Source organism: Elephantulus edwardii, unplaced genomic scaffold (assembly GCF_000299155.1).
Source record: "Elephantulus edwardii isolate Elephantulus edwardi_28Jun2011 unplaced genomic scaffold, EleEdw1.0 scaffold00229, whole genome shotgun sequence".
In the NCBI taxonomy this organism is placed as follows: Eukaryota; Metazoa; Chordata; class Mammalia; order Macroscelidea; family Macroscelididae; genus Elephantulus; species Elephantulus edwardii.
The window spans coordinates 697,550-704,171 of record NW_006399979.1 but is presented as its reverse complement, the minus strand read 5'-3'; positions in this window follow the sequence as shown (position 1 = coordinate 704,171).

Genomic DNA, 6,622 nt, shown 5'->3' with positions numbered 1-6,622 from the left:
ATATCCAACCACAATCAAATAGATTGAGAAATTATGATGCATTCACATGATGGGATATTACATAACACACATGAACGATGATTTGGTAAATCACTACGTATCTTGGGAAGGACTAGAGAGCGTTATGCTAAGTGAACTAACTCAGTCCCATAAGGACAAATACTGTATAAGACTATTATTGTGGAAACAGATAACTAATAAAATATGCATGAGGATCTAAAGGGGGAAAAGGTGGGAGCAAAGAGGCGAGGATGGGTGGTGGTGTAAATCATAGGGTCGCACAATTTGACGGGTGAGTTAAGGAAATGGGAAATATCTGGTGTGAAAAAAGTAACAAACCTTGTAAGTAAACTAGCATAAAAGAAATATTTTATATTAAAACCAAACCAAACCACAATGAGTGGGAATGACTATATGAAACACAGTAAGGTTAAGAAAACGTGTGAAACACAATGTGTGTAAATGAAACAGTGTATATGAAACTGTATGCAAACCAATATTATAAAACAACCCAAAACCCCCAAAACAACCAACACCTTAGATGAGATATGATTTTGTGTTTACTTATAAGGGAAAGTAGGGAAATTTAGGGGACTGCTCTATAGGAGGGGGAATGGTCTGTATAGGATGGGTTATGATAGCTAAGAGAATGTGGAGTTGGTGCTTCAAGACGGATATTATTGTAGAGTCTCTTAATGAATGAGTTTTTCTTTTGCTTTTCAAGGAGAGGAGCGAACAGGGGGGGGGGGGGGGGGGGGGGGGAGGGGAGAAAGTGCAACAATGAATGAATGGAATTCCAAAATCTCTGTAGATGTTCATTGAAATAAAAAAATAAAAAAATTTAAAAAGAGATATCACTTATTAGGGAATGTCACACATGTATAGTCTCTATTGGCATCAGTTTGAGTCCAGTTCCAACACAAGACTCTCTACTGCCTCCAGAAGAAGGTCATATTGGATGGTAGGTACCTGTGGTTGAGGAGTCGGTTTGAACAGTATTTCCCCTGGAAAGCAGCATTAATGGGAACCAAGCACTCGTTGTAATAGGGTGTAGGCGTACTATTTTCAGACATAACAGTAGACATACTTCCCAAGATCTTACTCTGGATGCCGTATTTAAATCTGATGGATAGAGTTGAGGTAGGCAATCTTGGAAGATTTTTTTCTAGTATGCCTTTTGAAAGATGTGTTTGTTTATATATATATGAAATTTTATTTGTATTAATTACAAACAACATGATGTCTTTCCACAGATTCTATCTCTTATTTATTTACTGAGGTGACAGTGCTTGTTCGGTGGCAGAATTCTTGCCTTTCACATGGGAGACCTGCGTTCTATTTCTATTCTTGACCAATATATCTCATATCATCCATGTGTCTGTTAGCAATGCCTTGTGTTGCTATAAGGTTGAAGAGATATCAGAGGAGCTTCCTGGTGGCATAGTCCATAGGGAGTTGTGCAGCTAATCCAAAGGCAACCTCTTTCTTTGGTAGTTCAAATCCAGCAGCTAATCTTTCAGAGAAATGGGCAATCTTGTGTCGTGCAATTTATTAGCTTATGAAAAACCGCTGGTCAGCTATAAGTCAGTTCTAACTCAGTGGCGATGAGTTTGAGTTCCCAGGCAAAGAAAAACTATAAAGAAGGGTCTGATAATCTATTTTTAAAAATCAACCAATTTAGTTCTACTTTTTTTCAGATAGTTATGAATTAGGTTGCTATGAATGAGGTGTATTTCACAGCAGCTAACAACAATTTATGAATAGTATGTATTTAAATAGATCAATCTTCAATGTAGGGTTCAGGGAATTATTACATACATCTGTGTAAACACCATAGAAACTGTAAAAAAAAAGTCTCAATCTCCTCTGAAGGTTTCCTTTAATCTACTCTCAGGAAATCCCCTATACAAAGGTACGTATCTAGTCTGATTTCTGTATCAAGAGATTGGTTTTGCCTGTTCTTAAAGCTAAAAAATACTAATTATGTAATGTTCAGATACATAATTTTTTCAAAAGTGAAAATTTTTATTAGAGTACAGGGACCAGAAGAAAAAGACTAGGAGGCAGAAATGAGGGTAAAATAATAAAGACAGGTTTATTAGGAAGTTACATTCCCAAAAGGATGGACCTCCCTTTTTTAAAGAAAATAGGGAGAGAGGCCTGATACATCATATTTTTTTTAAAAAACCTAACAACCGCTTTTTATACAATGTTTTTTGTTGTTGAGTACCATTGAGATAGAAGCAATCCATAGATGACCATCCAGGGTTTTCAGAGGCTGTTAATTGCATGAGAGGTGATTGCCCATCCTTCTCCTGCATTGTACACAACAGATAACCTTAAATGTAAGCATTAATTACAGTGTGGTATTTTACATCCTCTTCAAATTTTATGCAACTGAAAGTGATCCTCTGTAATTTTAGTCATCATACTGAAAGCTACTTGTGTATTATTTTTCTCATGAGAATATCCTTCCTTCTCTGAAATTACTGTCCAATTCTCACTCATATTTCAAGACTTATTTCAAGTCCACTGCCTCCCTTAAGTCTTTTTTTTTATTTCCCTCCACATTGCTGCCTTGATTTCTGATCTTTGTATAATACTTTGTCTATAATCCTTAACATGGACATTAATCATACAGTTCTTCTCATGGTTGAACTATTCCATGTGTTTATAAAGTCTTCTTTCAAAAAAAAATTACATATGCCAATGAAAAGGCTATGTAATTTGTTGTTTTTAAAGCTCAGAATAATCTAAATTTCACAGAATGAGAAATGTTTGACAGCATGTATATGTGTGTTGTGTATTCTCCCTCGATCCATGTTATATAATCCTATAAGAAGGATGGATCTGGAGCCTGCCATCTGAATTTGGATTGAGGCTACCCTACCTAATTTACCTAATTCTCTAAAACCTTGATTTTATCCTCTATAAAATGAAGACCCTAGCAGAATTTTTAAGTGTATAAAGTTCTCAGAAATACTGTTTTAAATAAAGTCTTTTGAACTATTTTATTGCCAACTATTCTGTGGCCTAGTGCTAAGGAATTACACTGCCAACCCAAAGGCACATAGTTCAAATCCACCAGTTGATCCTTGGGAGAGATATTGGCAATCACCTTCCATGCAATTTACAGCCCTGACAACTCAGTAGAGGGTCAGCTATGATTTGGTTTCTATTCGAGGGCACACAACAACAACACATTTTAACTAATATTACTGCATTCTTAGAATTAAGCTAATGAGTTGCATTTAAGAATGTAGACAAGAATTTTTGCCCTTAAGAAAATTGTTTCACATTTTTCAGTTAAGTTAGAAAATAAATGTTCTTTATAATTTTAGAGAAATCTGGTGGCCTACTCACTGCAACTTTTATTAACAAAGGCGTACCTGTTGTTATTTTGTGCTGTTGAGTTGCTTACGACTCATAGCGACCCTGTGTACAACATCTGTAAACTCTGCTCTGTCCTGTGCCAATCTCAATGTCTCCGATACACACATCCCAACTACCCCAGTCACTGAATCAATCCACCTCATAGGTGGCCCTCCCCTTCTGCGCTGTCCCTCCACCTTACCAGGCATCATGTCCCTCTCCAAGGACCTGTCCCTCCTTGCAATATGTCCAAAGTATGTTAGACAGAGCCTTAAAATCCTTGCCTCCAAGGAGCAGCCCAGTTTGATCTTTTCCATTATGAATCTGTTTGTTTTCCTACCAGTTCATGGTACCCTCAATACTCTTCTCCAGCACCACAGCTCAAAGGCATCAATTCTCCTTCTATCCTCCTTAATCATTGTCCAACTCTCTGATGCATAACAAGTGATAGCAAAGACCATGGCCTGTATCAGAAGCACCTTAGTCTCCAAAGAGACGCCATTGCTCTTCAGTACTTTGAAGAGGTACCTAACAGCAGACATTACCATGGCAATATGTCTTTTAATTTCCTAGCTACTGGTGCCAGGAGTGTTGATTGTAGAGCCAAACAAACTGAAGTTGTGAACAATCTCAATCTCTTCACCATCCATCCTGATGCTGCCAATTGGTCTAGTGGTGTGAATCCTCGTCTTCTTGACATTGAGACTCAATCCATATTGGAGGCTGCAGTCCTTGACCCTCTGCAGCAATCGCTTCAGTGCCTCCTCAGTTTCAGCAAGCAGGGTTGTATCGTCTGCATAACAGATTGTTGATAGATCTTCCACCAATCTTGACCCCACATTTCTCCTCATAGAGCCCAGTCTCTCAGATAATCTGTTCTGTATACAGGTTGAAAAGGTAAGGAGACAGGACATATCCCTGGCGTACACCCTTCCCAATTTTGAACCATGCAGTGTTTCCTTGCTCTGTTCTGACGACTGCCTCTTGGTCCAAGTATAGGTTTCTCATTAGCACGACCAAGTGTTCTGGGATTGTCATTCTTCTCAGAGTCAGCCACAGTTAATTATGATCCACACAGTCAAACACCTTTGCATAGCCAATGAAACACAGATGTACATTCCTATGGTATTCCCTGCTTTCAGCCAAGATCCACCTAACATTAGCTAAAATATCCCTAGTACCACTACCCCTTCTAAGCCCAGCCTGGACTTCTGGAAGTTCTCTGCTGATGTGTTGTTCCAGTTGTTTTTGGATAATCTTCAGTAGAATCTTGCTTTCATGTGAAATTAATGATGTTGTTCTATAGTTTCCACACTCTGTTGGGTATACCTACTGGGTCCTTAATTGGTTTAAACAAGAGGCTTCCAGGCCACAACTGATTGTTAATGATATCAAACTATCAAATTGCTTATACCCTATTGTTAATTAAATCAAAACAAAGAAACAACTTACACTTGATCATTAATTAAATCAATCCAACCTACCAACTTTTCTGAATCAAGCTGCTTTCAAACAAGAGGCTTTCACACAGGCCCAAACAACTTTTAGTCACAAAGGCAAACTCTTGTTTGAAGTAGTTGGATTCTGGAAGGGAGGTTGTATTGATTTAATGAACAATCAGGTAGAAGCTGTTTGATCATTTTGATTTAATTCACAATCAGTATAGGCAGGAAACCACTTATTTAGACGAGTTAAGACTTGGTGCACAGGTCTTTGTGATTAAAAGTTGGTGGGCTCTTGGGCCTGGTGTGAAAATTGATTTGCTATTAGAGTTACAAACTAAATTGTCAGTTTGTTGTGTATGGAGAGAACATTGTTCTAATTGGTATAGCACTTATTTGTCAGTTTGCTGGGATGAGATAACTTGTGGGTTGATGTGATACTGAAAGTTATGCCACTTGTGTGCCAAATTCCACAAGGGTTACCCAAAGTGGACAGGTTATGGGGGAGATCCCAGTTTAAGACAGCCTAGGAAGCACAATCGGCCAGCCCCTTCTTACATAAAAGGCCTTTGAAAACCCTATGATGAGTGAAGAATTCAGATAGTTATAGTAGTAGTGTTAGAGCCTAAATTGGAAGTCAGTAGGAATGAAGAAAAGCAATGACAAACATTACTTAATAATTGGAACATGGATGTTGGAAAACTAGAAATTGTAAAAAATGAAATGGAATTCATGAACATAGACACACTAGGCATTAGTGAGATGAGCTGGACTAGCTTTGACCAATATGAATCAGATATTTGAATCATATGGTATACTATACTGGGAATCAAAACCAGAAGAGGAATGGTGTTACATTCATAGTCAAAAGTCAATTTCAAGTTCTATCATGAAATACAAAGCTGTGAGTGATAGAATATTAGCCATAATGACACAAAAAAGACCTTTTAGTATGACTATTAATCAACATATGCCTGTAGATCTAGAACCAAAGATAAAAGATTGAAAATATTTACCAAATCTTATAGTTCAAAACTAACTACACAGGCAATCAGGATGCATTAATGATAACTGGTGACTGGAAAGCAAAAAATGGAAACAGTATAGAAGGAGTAATAGTTGGAAAATATGAGCTTGGTAGTACGTAGGAGGCTGGAAGTAGAATTATCAAATTTAGTATTTTCATTGATTTATTCATTTCAAATGCCTTTCTAAAAATACACAAATTGCAACTTTTCACATGGACCTCACCTGATGGGCTGCACAGAAATAACATTGACTATATCTGTGGAATAAATCTTTGGAGAAGTTGAATATCAGCAGTCAAATTTATGCCAGAGCTGGACCGTGGATCAGGCCATTAATTACTCACAGGAAAGTTCAAACAGAGGCCAAAGAAAATGAAAATAAGTCCATAAAACCAATGTGTGATTCTGAATATATTTCATCTGAATTTCAAGATCATCTTAATAAGTTTGGGCCGTCTTATCAGCAGCTGCCTTGGAAGGCTATTCACTAGGAAGAAATTGAATTTGCACTACCTTCAGAAAAGAGTGAACTGAGTTGGGAGTGATGGGGACCTAGAGCAATGCTGTCTCAGAGCAATGTGGACCTGGAGCTACCCACTGAAAGCAACCTGCCAGGAGTGAGCAGGACAGTTGGAATTTGAATGAGGTACATTGGATCATTGCTGTTTTGCCAGACCACATGGGACTCCTTAAGTTCAAGCAGAGGGAGTGAAAAGCTGGAGATTGAGTGAGGTGGTAGATCCAGTTCTCGAGGGGAAAATCAAGGCTTCCTGGTTTTCT